This window comes from Oryctolagus cuniculus, chromosome 10 (assembly GCF_051225735.1).
Source record: "Oryctolagus cuniculus isolate XC-2025 breed Fujian yellow rabbit chromosome 10, ASM5122573v1, whole genome shotgun sequence".
In the NCBI taxonomy this organism is placed as follows: Eukaryota; Metazoa; Chordata; class Mammalia; order Lagomorpha; family Leporidae; genus Oryctolagus; species Oryctolagus cuniculus.
The window spans coordinates 64,364,592-64,376,651 of NC_142876.1; the positions used below are offsets into that span (position 1 = coordinate 64,364,592).

Below are 12,060 nucleotides of genomic sequence, written 5' to 3' on the forward strand. Positions count from 1 at the left end.
CCCCTCCTAACTGTGCAAGTTGGCCCAAAATTATGTCAAGGAGATGGGGCCGGCGGGGAGGGGGGGGTTCAAGCCAACAACATTCCAGAATAAAGCAAAGCCAGAGGCTGGAGCTTGGATGGGTTCTGTCAGGGTCTGCCCGTCTCACTTCCTCCTGTGCATTGGCTGAGGGGATGCAGGCAGAGGTGCAGGGTTAGCGACCCTATGGCTCAGGACCATGCGTGTTCTGATAGCAGCCTGCCCAGCAGAGGAGAGCAGAGACAAGGACATAACTGCTCCTCCTTAAGGAGGAACAGAGGAGGGCTGGCAGAGAAGCACCCCACATGCACAGTGGAGACTGAGAACAAGGGCCATGCCCTAACAACTTTCCATGTAACCTTAAGTCAGTCCATCTTGATGGAGCAACTGCTTTGTTACGATGGCAGGTGCCACAAGTACTGCATAAAGTAAGACACTGCCTCTGGGGTCTGTGTGGACTTGATGCCCCAATGGGAAAGAGAGAGGCTGCCAATTTGCCATGGAGCAGGAGGAAGGCCAGGAGTTTGGGGGTTGCAGGGAGGTTGGTGTAGCCTATAGAAATGTGGGTAGTCAAGGAAGCTTCTCCACAGACACCCAGAAGACAGAGGAAGACTGATTGACAGGTGTCTAGGTAAGGGGAGCACAGGTGGAGAGAGACAGAGAGGACCACACCGACTGCAGGAGCCAGAGGGACTGGGTGGAGCCAGGACCACCATGGGGTCTTTGACTCTTGGATGGGCCGGCGCTGTGGTACAGCAGATTAAATCTCTGATTTGTAGTACTGGCATCCCATATGGGCACCGGTTCAAGTCCCTGCTCCTCTACTTCTGATCCAGCTCTCTGCTGTGGCCCGGGAGTGCAGTGGAGGATGGCCCAAGTGCTTGGGCCCCTGCACCCACGCAGGAGACCTGGAAAAAGCTCCTAGCTCTTGGATTCAGACTGGCCCAGCTGCAGCTGTTGTGGCCATTTGAGGAGTGAACCAGTGGATGGAAGACCTCTCTATCTCTCTCTCTCTTTCTCTCTCTCTCTCTCTCTCTCTGTGTGTGTGTGTATGTGTCTACAACTCTCTGTAACCCTTTCAAATAAATAAAATAAATCTTGGGAAAAAAAGACTCCTGGACATCACAGGACCTGCAAGCAGGGAGTTCTGGGGTCACTGGGGGTGAAAGCTCACGGAGTTGGTTGTTGGGGCTTGGAAATCACCAGACAGCAGTGTTGACTTTGCAAGGGAAAGTGGAAATCAAACCAAGTAGGCCTTAAAGAGCTTTCTTGAAGGCCAAAATGTTGAGTGAGAAAGAAAACACGAGAGGTCCTACAGGGTAGCCTGACTTGGGTCAGCTCCCACTCTGAGCAGGAAGGAGGTGGCAGAGTCTCTCCCACGTGGTCCCAAGCACCCACATCCCACTTCCCGTCCCAGTCCCAGAGAATGCCTGTCTGAAAACATCAGAGATCCTGACTTGTCTTCACATCTCCTCTAGCTCTCAAATGGACCTGTGCTTCCCCAGTAGCTCCGGCAACGGGGAAAGGCTCTCAGCGTCACATCCCTGCTTCTCATCCCCAGTCCTGAGAAAACACGTGCTCATCACACCAGGGAGAGTTAACAGGGCTTCTCAATCATTAAACTTCACAGTGCAACTGGTGACACCGCCTGGGAAAGCTGGGCAAGTCTGCACTGAACGGACTATAACCAACTCCATTAACCATTAACCCATTAGTTACACATTCACAACTCCCATAAACAATAATTATATGTTTTAATTCCGTTGGGCACTAAAGGTAGCTGAATCCTTCACAGTGTTGGGACTGGAATTGAGAATGCATTTCTCTGTGTGTGTGTGCGAGAGTGCAACATTCTACGGCTTAAATCCTATTTCAAGATTCTCTCTCTTTTTTTTTTTTTTTTTTTTTTTAGCCACATCTACCTTCACTGAGTCTCTGTCATTTGTCAGGCTCTGAATCAACAAAGCATTACATTTAAAGCTCATTTTTTAAAAATCTAAATACAAGGGATCTTTAAAAACTTCCTGGGAAATATGTATTATGGAAAAACTGCATGGAGTTCAAACAATTAAATAACATATTTTAATTTCCTTTTTCTGTGAACTTTCTGGAGTATCATTATACATAGGATATATATGTATAAAGATTTTTGTTTATTTAAAAAAAGTAAGGTGTTTTGCTAGCCCCAGTGGAAGTATGGTAGTTCCCCAGAAATTGAACACAGAATTACTCTACCATCTAGCAGTTCTACTTCTGGGTATATGCCAAAGGTATATGGTGGAAGCAGTAACCATTTGTACACCAATGGTTATAGTAGCATTATTCACAGTAGCCAACAGGTACAAACAAACCAAGCATCCTTCCATGGCTGAACGGCTAGACAGAACAATGGGATACGCATTCAATGGAACATGATTCAGCCTGAAAAAGAAATTATATTTTGATACATGCTATAACGTGGATGTATTTTATACCAAGTGAAATAAGTCAGACACAAAAGGACAAATATACTATGAGTTACCTTGTGTAAGCTACCTCTAGCACCCAAATTCATGGACAGAAAGTGAATGGAGGTTATCAGGGCCTGGGGAGAGAGGATTGTGGCTGTTCAATGGCTCCAGTTTCAATTTGGGAAGATGAAGAACATTGTGGGAATGGATAGTGTGAGGCCACACATGACATGAATACATTTAATGCCACAAAACTATATACTCAAAAAGACTTAAAATGGTACAGTTTATATTATGGATATTTCACAAAAATAAAAAGAGATATGAAAATAGGGCAGGTACAATGATGCATTTTTGTGAAATACTGGGTGTCCACATTGACCAGTGAAACACAGCCTTTCTGTAGGCAGGGGCCAACCTTGAGCAGCCAGGGATCCCAGCTGGAGGCCAGGGCACCCGCTCCCAGGGGATGTCCGAAGCCCTGTCTTCCCATGATCCCGTTCTGTCAGGTTCCTACTGAGCTCTGGCGAGGCATGATGACAGTTCACAACATACAAACTCAGCGCTCAAAACGACTAGTTTCCCAGCAAGAGGAAGCCCCACTGGTGACTGACGGAAGACGGAACGCTTTCCCAAGTGGCATTTCCTGGTCACCGGCTGACCTCACGGCAGCTCCGTGTCCTGCCTGGCCCAGTAGGCAATGATCCTAAATGCCAGCCGGCTGAATGCAGGCCTGCAGAGTGCCTATGTCATTGGCCTTTCTGTGTTTCCATCCCATGGAGAACAAACATAAGTATTCTGTGATGCCACATCACCAAACTGTAGGGAAACAGAATTTTGTAACTATACTACTGACAATTCTCAAGACTGCCTTCCAAATACTATGGGGGAAAAGATTTTAGAAACTGTTGCAACTGCATTAGCTCAGTTACTTTATGATTTACTTACAAAATGATGATTAAGAGAAGCTCAAATCTAACTAACAAACTATTACAGAGGGAACATATAGTATATACATATACTTTTGAGTGTATTGTAAGCAGTAATTTCTGCTCAATTGTTTTGTAAATTTAAAACTTTGCTAAAAAATAGCCTGTTAATTTTTTTAGAGTACACAAAACCAAAACTATTGTACACATATACTAGTGATTATTAATTGACAACAAAGCTTGAAGCATCCCAGGTGGCTACAGAGAAGTTAGCAAGTGGTTTGAAGGCTTCCCTGAATTTCCCAGGATATGAGGGTCTGAGTAGCTGTGCCATCCCAGCTAATTATTTGCAGGATTTAATTTGATCTCACAGCTTTCCCAGGCTTCATTTCCGTACCTTATCAAGGATAAAGGGCAGTGAGAGCAAGTCAGTGCTAAGTACAGTCATGCATCACTTAATAACAGGTGCATTCTGAGAAAAACATCGTTAGGCAATTTCACCATTATCCAAACATCACTGAGTATATGAGGGTGTTTCAAGAAGTTCATGGGAGGATGGATGTTTGGTATAGGGTTAGGACACTGTTTGGGATGCCCACATCCAACAAGAGTGTACTTGAACCAACATCTGCTTCCTCCCAGGGTCTGCCTTAACAGATAGCTGGACTCAGTCCTGACACCTAGATGGAACACTCTAAATGAGCTTTTGGCTCCTAGCTTTGACCTTACCCAGTCCTGAATATTGTGGGCATTTGGGGGGTAAAACAATGGATGGAAGATTTTTCTTTCTGTTTCTTTCAAACAAATAAAATAAATTAAAATTTTTTCTTATTTGACAGGTAGAGTTATAGACAGTGAGAGAGAGAGACAGAGAGAAAGGTCTTCCTTCCATTGGTTCACTCCCCAAATGGCCGCCATGGCCGGCACTGCACCAATCTGAAGCCAGGAGCCAGGCACTTCTGCCTGGTCTCCCATGCGGGTGCAGGGGCCCAAGCACCTGGGCCATCCTCCACTGCCCTCCCAGGCCACAGCAGAGAGCTGGACTAGAAGAGGAGCAACCAGGACTAGAACCCAGCACCCATATGGGATGCCGGTGCCGCAGGCGGAGGATTAACCAAGTGAGCCACGGCGCCAGCCCCCTTAAAAATATTTTAAAGTTGGTGGAAGATGGAATTAAAGGTAAATGTACTTTGATGCAAAAAGAATTCTGAAATTCATGGACAAAAGGGTCTTTTAAAAGTCCACGGAAATGTGTTATTACCAAAAAATTGCCCACGAATTTCTTTTTCTGTGCATGTGCCAAAATAAACATCTTTTAATTCCATTTTCCACAAACATCTTGGAGGATCTTCCTACTTACACAGACCTGGATGATCAGCCAGCCACACAGCAGGCCACGTGGCGTAGCCTAGTGCTTCTGGGCTATAAACCTGTGCAGCAAGTGGCTGTGCTGACGACTGCTGCAACCTGTAAGACGATGGTCAGAATTTGTGTATGGACACACATCTAATCCTTGAAAAGATACACTAAAAACACAGATAAGAGGAATTTTTCAGCTTCATTATAAATGGGCCTTAGGCCAGCACTGCGGCACGGCAGGTTAAGCCACCTCCTGCACGCCAGCACGCCCTATCAGCACTGGTTCACGTTCCAGCTGCTCTGCTTCTAATCCAGCTTCCTGCCAATGCACTCGGGAAAGCAGCAGAAGATGGCCCCTGCCACCCACATGGGAGTCTCATATGGAGTTCCAGGCTCCTGGCTTTGGCCTGGCCCAACCCTGGCCATTGCAGCTATGTGGAGAGTAAAACCAGCAGATGAAATATCTCTCCTCCCTCCTCAACTCCAGCTTTCCAATAAATAAACAAACAATCTTAAGGACCAACATTATTCTGAGGTCCACCATTGACCAAAGCATCCTTCCGGTGCATGGAACTGTATCTGAGTACAAACGTCAAAGGGCTCACAGGTCCGAGAGGATGCACTGGCATGAACAAGCAGCTGTCCTTGTCACTAACAAGTTGGTAATTGTATCACCACGGTGGCAGCTTTGTCATGTCACCAGAGCCAATGCTGTTGGACCTAGACAGACTTCCACAGTCACACTTTCCTGCCTGTGAAAAGACAGTGACGGTCCAGAGAAGTCTGAAGTGAAATTTATAAAGTCTTCCATGATTCAGACTTAGAAGAGAAATCTTAGAAGAGCCAGACTTTCAGCCAGAGGATGTTCTCTTCACATGCCCAGTGAATGACTCACAATGAATAATGGGGATCTGTTTTTTAAGATGTATGTAGAAGATGAAATACTGAACAGGGAAGCACTTTATCAAATGCACACCACAGGTGTAAGGAATCAGATTTTTAATCCCTTTCCCCAAGTTCTGCAGTTACTCCTCCTCCAACAACTGGCACATCTCAGAAGGATGACACTTAGCATAAATTCCATTTTTTTTCTATCTTGTTAGAGTATGACTTGAAAATTCTATCCAGCTCTTGGCACGAATATTCAAACATCTAAAACTGCCATCACCATATTACAAAGCATTCTGACTGCCTTAAGAGAGGTTAATACTCACAGCATAATTTAGCAAGTGAAGATAATAAATAAGACCGAAAGCTGATGAAGTATCTGCATTTGGCCCAATGTTCCCAAATATATGGCCAATCAGTACATCAATAAATAGATTATCTGCTGCTCAAGTAGCAGAGGAAAAATAAAAAACAATAATTGTCTCCATGAGGCCAAGGAGTTGCCATGTAAACTTCTAGTCATTGCTAGTAAACACTTAAATTGAGCACTGCTTTTGAAAATAAGGTAATGAAGATCAGATTTGAAAAATATTTAAGCTTTTTATTTACTGTATTTGTAAGATTTATTTATTTGAAAGGTGAAGTAACAGAGAGAGAGAGAGAGAATGAGATCTTTTATCCTCTGGTTCATTACCGAAATACTTGCAACAACCAGAGCTGGGCTAGGACAAAGCCAGGAGCTAGGAACTTCATCCAGGTCTCTAATGTAGGTGGCAGGAAGCCAAGCCATCCTCTGCTGCCTCCCACACACATTGGCAGGAAGCTGAGTTGGAAGCAGAACAGCCTGGACTTGAATCAGGCACTCACTGCTCCACAATGCTCGCCCTTATTTAAGCCCTTTAATCCAATAATTCCATTTCTTGGAATCCATACTAAAAGAAATCAACACCACAGTCACAAACACATTCCAATATTTGTTGCAGTGTAATTTGTATCAGCCAAAAATTTGGAAACACCTTAAATGTCCAACAGTGGGAGCAAATAAAATACACGATTGTGTGCTCAGATCTTGCAATATTACTTATCTTAGACTATAAATATTACAGGAATTTAGCTGCTGGCCATAAAGAAGAAACTGGTACTGTGTGGCTCTCCTGCAGTGAACAACCAGAAAGCTGGGCAAACTACAGCAAGAATGGTTTCAAATACGGGGCAGCAGGAAGCCCAGGGCAGAGTGGCCCCTAGCAGAAAAGCAGAGATCGCACTGCTTCCTGCCTGGGGTCAGAGGGTAGGGAGGGGGTCACACATTTTGTGGGCTGTGGTTTGTCAGTGTCTTACACAGTTCAATATACACAATCCTTTGGCCAGTTCCGCTCCTACGGAAATGAAAACACACACCCAGAAACAGACTCTTCTGAGAATGTTCACAGCAGCTTTTTTACAATTGACAGAATTTGGAACCAACTTGGCTCGACCCATCTGAGCACATTCACAAAGTGAAATACCACTCAGAAGTCAAAGGCACCAGCCACAAATTCAATCAACAGCCGATGGCTCTCCCAGAGTTCATGCTAAGAGAAAGAAGCCAGACCACAAAAAAGGACACATCACAGGATTCCACTGCAAGGAAGTTATGTAACAGGCAAAACTCAGATAAACTGAAAAAGTCAGCAGGGGTTTCTCAGGCCAGGGGGAGAGAGGAGCACTGTGGCGGGCTGCAGGAGATGGCAGAGGGGAGCCTCCTGGGGTGACAGAAATGTCCCATAGCTTGATAAGGGGGTACCTTATACATGCATCTGTATTTGCCAAAGCTCCTGCACCCACACGCTCATCTACGCAGTCCACTATATGCAAATTATTTTTCAGTAAGTAGGAAAAAAATGAAAAGTCAGCACTGCATGTACTACATTAACTCCACAGCCACGCCAGGTCTTGTGGCGCACGCCGTTCCGCTCCTTCCTGCCGCACTCTTGCTTGTTCTTTCTCCTGTCCTTCTTGGGGGTCTTCTTGCGGCTGCTCCCCTGAGCCCCTCAGGTGTGGGGAGCAATCCGGACTAGACTGAGTTACTGGAATTAAGACTTATTCTATGCATCTGCTCTCCCACAATATGGCGCTGGGAGAGAAGTAAACAGCTTCTGCACAGCTGCCTCCAGTTCAACCAATAAACTGTAGGACTTGCTCCTGATTGGAGGAGAGCAGCGTACTCAGCGTGTGGGCAGCCGAGTTGGGAGTGGCGGAGGAGGACTATAAAGGAGGAGAGAGACGGCATGCACCAGGAACATCTAAGGGGAACATCTAGCTGAAGGAACACCTGTGCAGCCCCCGAGAAAGCCGGCCGGCGGTGTGCCGCTCCCCTGCGGAAGTGGGGAATGTGGCCAGGGGGAACTGCCCTTCCACGGAGGTGGAAGGGATAGTAGCCAACCCGGGAAGAACCAGCAGCAAACCCGGGGAGGGCCGAGCAGACGAAAGAACAGCGCAGGGTCCTGTGTCGTTCCTCCATGAAGAGGGGGAGCGACATAATGGTGCCGTGACTCGGATATGAAGCCTAGGCAGGGTTTAGTGTCGTTCCTCCACGAAGAGGGGGAGCGACATAATGGTGCCGTGACTCGGATAGAAAACCTAGGACGGATAGCAAACTTAGGAGGGAAGAAACGGGAAGAACTGGGAAAATATCGGAGAGAGAGACTAGCAAACAGTCTAGGGAAAATATCGGAGAGAGAGACTAGCAAACAGCCTAGGGAAAAGCCGGACGAAAAAGGTGCCGGAAGAAGCTATTGAAAGCCTAGGCATAGACTCAGATATGGACTACGGGGGGAAGCTGGGAGAAATCTCTAAGGTCGAAAGTGAAAGTGAAAGCTAGAACAAACAGACTCGGATGCGGACTGTGGGGAGAGGCCAGGAGAAATGAGGGAGGAGTATTGTTGGAGGAAAGCTTGGGGAAACATACCGGGTAGAGAAAAATGTTAGGGAAATTGAAGCCGCGGGGGGCAGGCCGAGGCGGAAACACAAGCCACTTTGGGATTCTCAAGTTAGCCCGGGAATAGGGGGTGAAAAGTTGAAACCAGAAGCTGAAACGTAAGCCAGATTGGGATCCGTCTGATTAGCCCGGGGAGCAAAGGACGGGAAGCCAAACCGTGGGGCGGAGACGTAAGCTGTGTTGAATTCGCCAGGCTAGCCCGGGGAACTTGGATTGAATGCTAGTGGTGGAGACGCAAGCTACGCTGTGTGACTCGCGGAAGCCGCCGCGTGCAGAGAGAGCACGGGGCGTGAATAGATAGGGAACGGGGCTGGCGCGAGGCCGTGGTGCAGACGCGAAAGGCGTGGAGACTGCAGAGTGTGCGCGCGAAGCCGAGCCGCGCAGAGCCGGGAGCCCGCTGGCGGGGCGAGGCGCCGGGAAGCCGCGCGGAGCCGTGAAGCTGCCTCGGGGCGGGCGCCGGGAGGCCGCGGGGATAAGAGAAACAGAAGTTTAGAAGTAAAATGAGAGCGGGAAGCTGCGGGGATAAGAGAAACAGAAGTTTAGAAGTAAAATGAGAGAAATAGGAATGCTGGAAGATAGAAGTAAAATGGGAGAAATAGGAATGCCCGGAGATAGAGAAGTAGAGAAATAGAAAGGCCTCCCCACAACACTGCAATGTGAGAGCTTGGATTCGGTCTGCCTGATTAAGTGAGGCGATGAGCACCTGCGGGCGGCTAGCAGCTTATGCGCCGCAGGTCACCGAAGACAGGCACGAATTAACATCAGTAAGGCCTCCCCACAATACAGCAATTAGGAGGCTTGGATTTGGTCTGCCTGATTAAGGCGGTAAGCACCAGCAAGCAGCTCGACCAGAGTATGAGCTGCAGGTCACCGAAGATAGGCACGAACCAACACTAATAAGTCTCCCCCACAATACGGCAATGAGAAGGCTTGGATTCGGTTTGCCTGATTATTAGGGCTTGTAAGCCCCTGCAGGCAGAGCAGAGCATGTGCTGCAGGGCACCAAACACAGGCACGCATCAGCACCTAAAAACCTCCTCACAACATGGCGAAGAGAGGACCCGGATTCGGTTTGCCTGATTGATAGGACTTGTAAGAACCTGTGGCAACTCTAGCAAGCAGAGCAGAGTGTGTGCCATGGGGCACCGAAGACAGGCGCGTATCAACGCCAAAAATAAAAAGAAAGGGGGATCTGTGGGGAGCAATCCGGACTAGACTGAGTTACTGGAATTAAGACTTATTCTATGCATCTGCTCTCCCACAATATGGCGCTGGGAGAGAAGTAAACAGCTTCTGCACAGCTGCCTCCAGTTCAACCAATAAACTGTAGGACTTGCTCCTGATTGGAGGAGAGCAGCGTACTCGGCGTGTGGGCAGCCGAGTTGGGAGTGGCGGAGGAGGACTATAAAGGAGGAGAGAGACGGCATGCACCAGAAACATCTAAGGGGAACATCTAAGGGGAACACCTGTGCAGCCCCCGAGAAAGCCGGCCGGCGGTGTGCCGCTCCCCTGCGGAAGTGGGGAATGTGGCCAGGGGGAACTGCCCTTCCACGGAGGTGGAAGGGATAGTAGCCAACCCGGGAAGAACCAGCAGCAAACCCGGGGAGGGCCGAGCAGATAAAAGAACAGCGCAGGGTCCTGTGTCGTTCCTCCACGAAGAGGGGGAGCGACACTCAGGAGCCCTTCCTATGTGTTCTCCACGCAGACCCGGCCCTGCATACCCCTCACCACGGAGCTGAAACCTGCTGCTTAATCACCTTCTTCCCCACTAGACCCAAAGCCCCTTGAGGGCCAGCTTTGCCAGAAACTACCATGGTAGCAGCCTGCTGTGTCGGTTAGCATAGCAGAGGAACTTACTCTCTGTGTGCTAAGGGCTCCAGGTGGATGTGATCATTGTCTTGCTCATCTGAGACCCCAGGCCCAGGCAGGGAATTCATGCGTCAGATGTAGAATTACACACAGCACTCTCAGACATCGCAGAATTGAGCACAAGGTGATCCCTGGCTGTTAGAATTACAGGGAGGCTTTTAAAACACAGTTGGAGAGAGGGCACAAGTTCTAATGCTCTACAGCAAGCAGAGTGACTGTAGTTCACATCAATTTATTATGCATCTTTTTTTTTTTTTTGACAGGCAGAGTGGACAGTAAGGGAGACAGACAGAGAGAAAGGTCTTCCTTTACCGTTGGTTCACCCTCCAATGGCCGCCGCGGCCAGTGCACCGCACCCATCCGAAGGCAGGGGCCAGGTGCTTCTCCTGGTCTCCCATGGGGTGCAGGGCCCAGGCACTTGGGCCATCCTCCACTGCACTCCTGGGCCACAGCAGAGAGCTGGCCTGGAAGAGGGGCAACCGGGACAGAATCCAGCGCCTCGAGCGGGACTAGAACCAGGTGTGCCGGTGCCACAAGGCGGAGTATTAGCCTAGTGAGCCGCAGCACCGGCCTTATTATGCATCTTACAAAGAACTTGGAGACAGGAGTTCAAACCTCCCCAACACAAAGAAATGATCAATGTTTAAGGGAGGCAATGCTAATCACTCTGATTGGATCATCACACACTTTTACGTGTATGGAGCTATCACACTATACCCCATACATAAGTACAATTATTGTGTCAATTATAAAACTTTTTCTCTGACTTGTCTATATTTTTGAAATGTTCTTCTATTATCAAATGTTACTTCTTTGTGAGAATAAAAGCAGCTCTGTGTAGAGAAAAATCTCATTGAAGACATTAAAAACACAAGAGCTATCTGGGTGTCTAGCTGAGGTATTCATAAACCACTTTATCTGTTACGGCTTTGTTTTTAAAGATGGAAATTATACAATCTGAGTAGAAGCTAAGTCCATGCACAGAAAAGGGGGAAAATGCTAAAATGGATTCCAAGTTGCCCTGACTGACTCAAAGAAACATTTCTCCAGAAATCAAAACTTATCTCTTTCTCTGCCTCAACACAAGAGGACGAAACAGTGATTTCAGAATGAACTTCCCTTTCTTTCCATAAATACACAAAAAGCTTTATTTCTATGCCAAAACTGTTAGGGACATGAAAGGCATATTGTGACAGAATCTTACAAAACTGTTCTCATGGGTCTCCCAGAATCCTCCCCAGGTCCCTCGAGAGCAAGAGATGCTGAGATGGAGGGCATGGCCAACCCTGCCCCCACCACCGCCACTCAAAGCCACAAAGCGAGAAAGAGAACAGAACTCTGCCAAATGGCAAAACGGTTACCCTTGACCTCTGCTAATCCACAAATGAGAAAACCTAATATAAATTTCATCCGGAAACAAGACCCCATGTAGCTCTTGGAGCCTGGCCCTGGTTATTTTCACTTATTCTGCTCATCTGTTATTAACCTCGAATAGCTTAGGGTACAATATCTGTGTCCCCATTGGCATCCTTCAGCCTTTACTTCATCTGAAGATGATGGGCAAGATGGC

The 12,060-nt window shown here is 47.6% G+C and overlaps 1 protein-coding gene across 2 annotated transcripts in view; it reads right to left on the reverse strand.

The window, feature by feature from the left end:
* The window catches only part of LAMA1 (laminin subunit alpha 1), a 177,003-nt gene that overhangs the window by 117,435 nt on the left and 47,508 nt on the right, over nt 1-12,060 (reverse strand). The window lies entirely within an intron of this gene.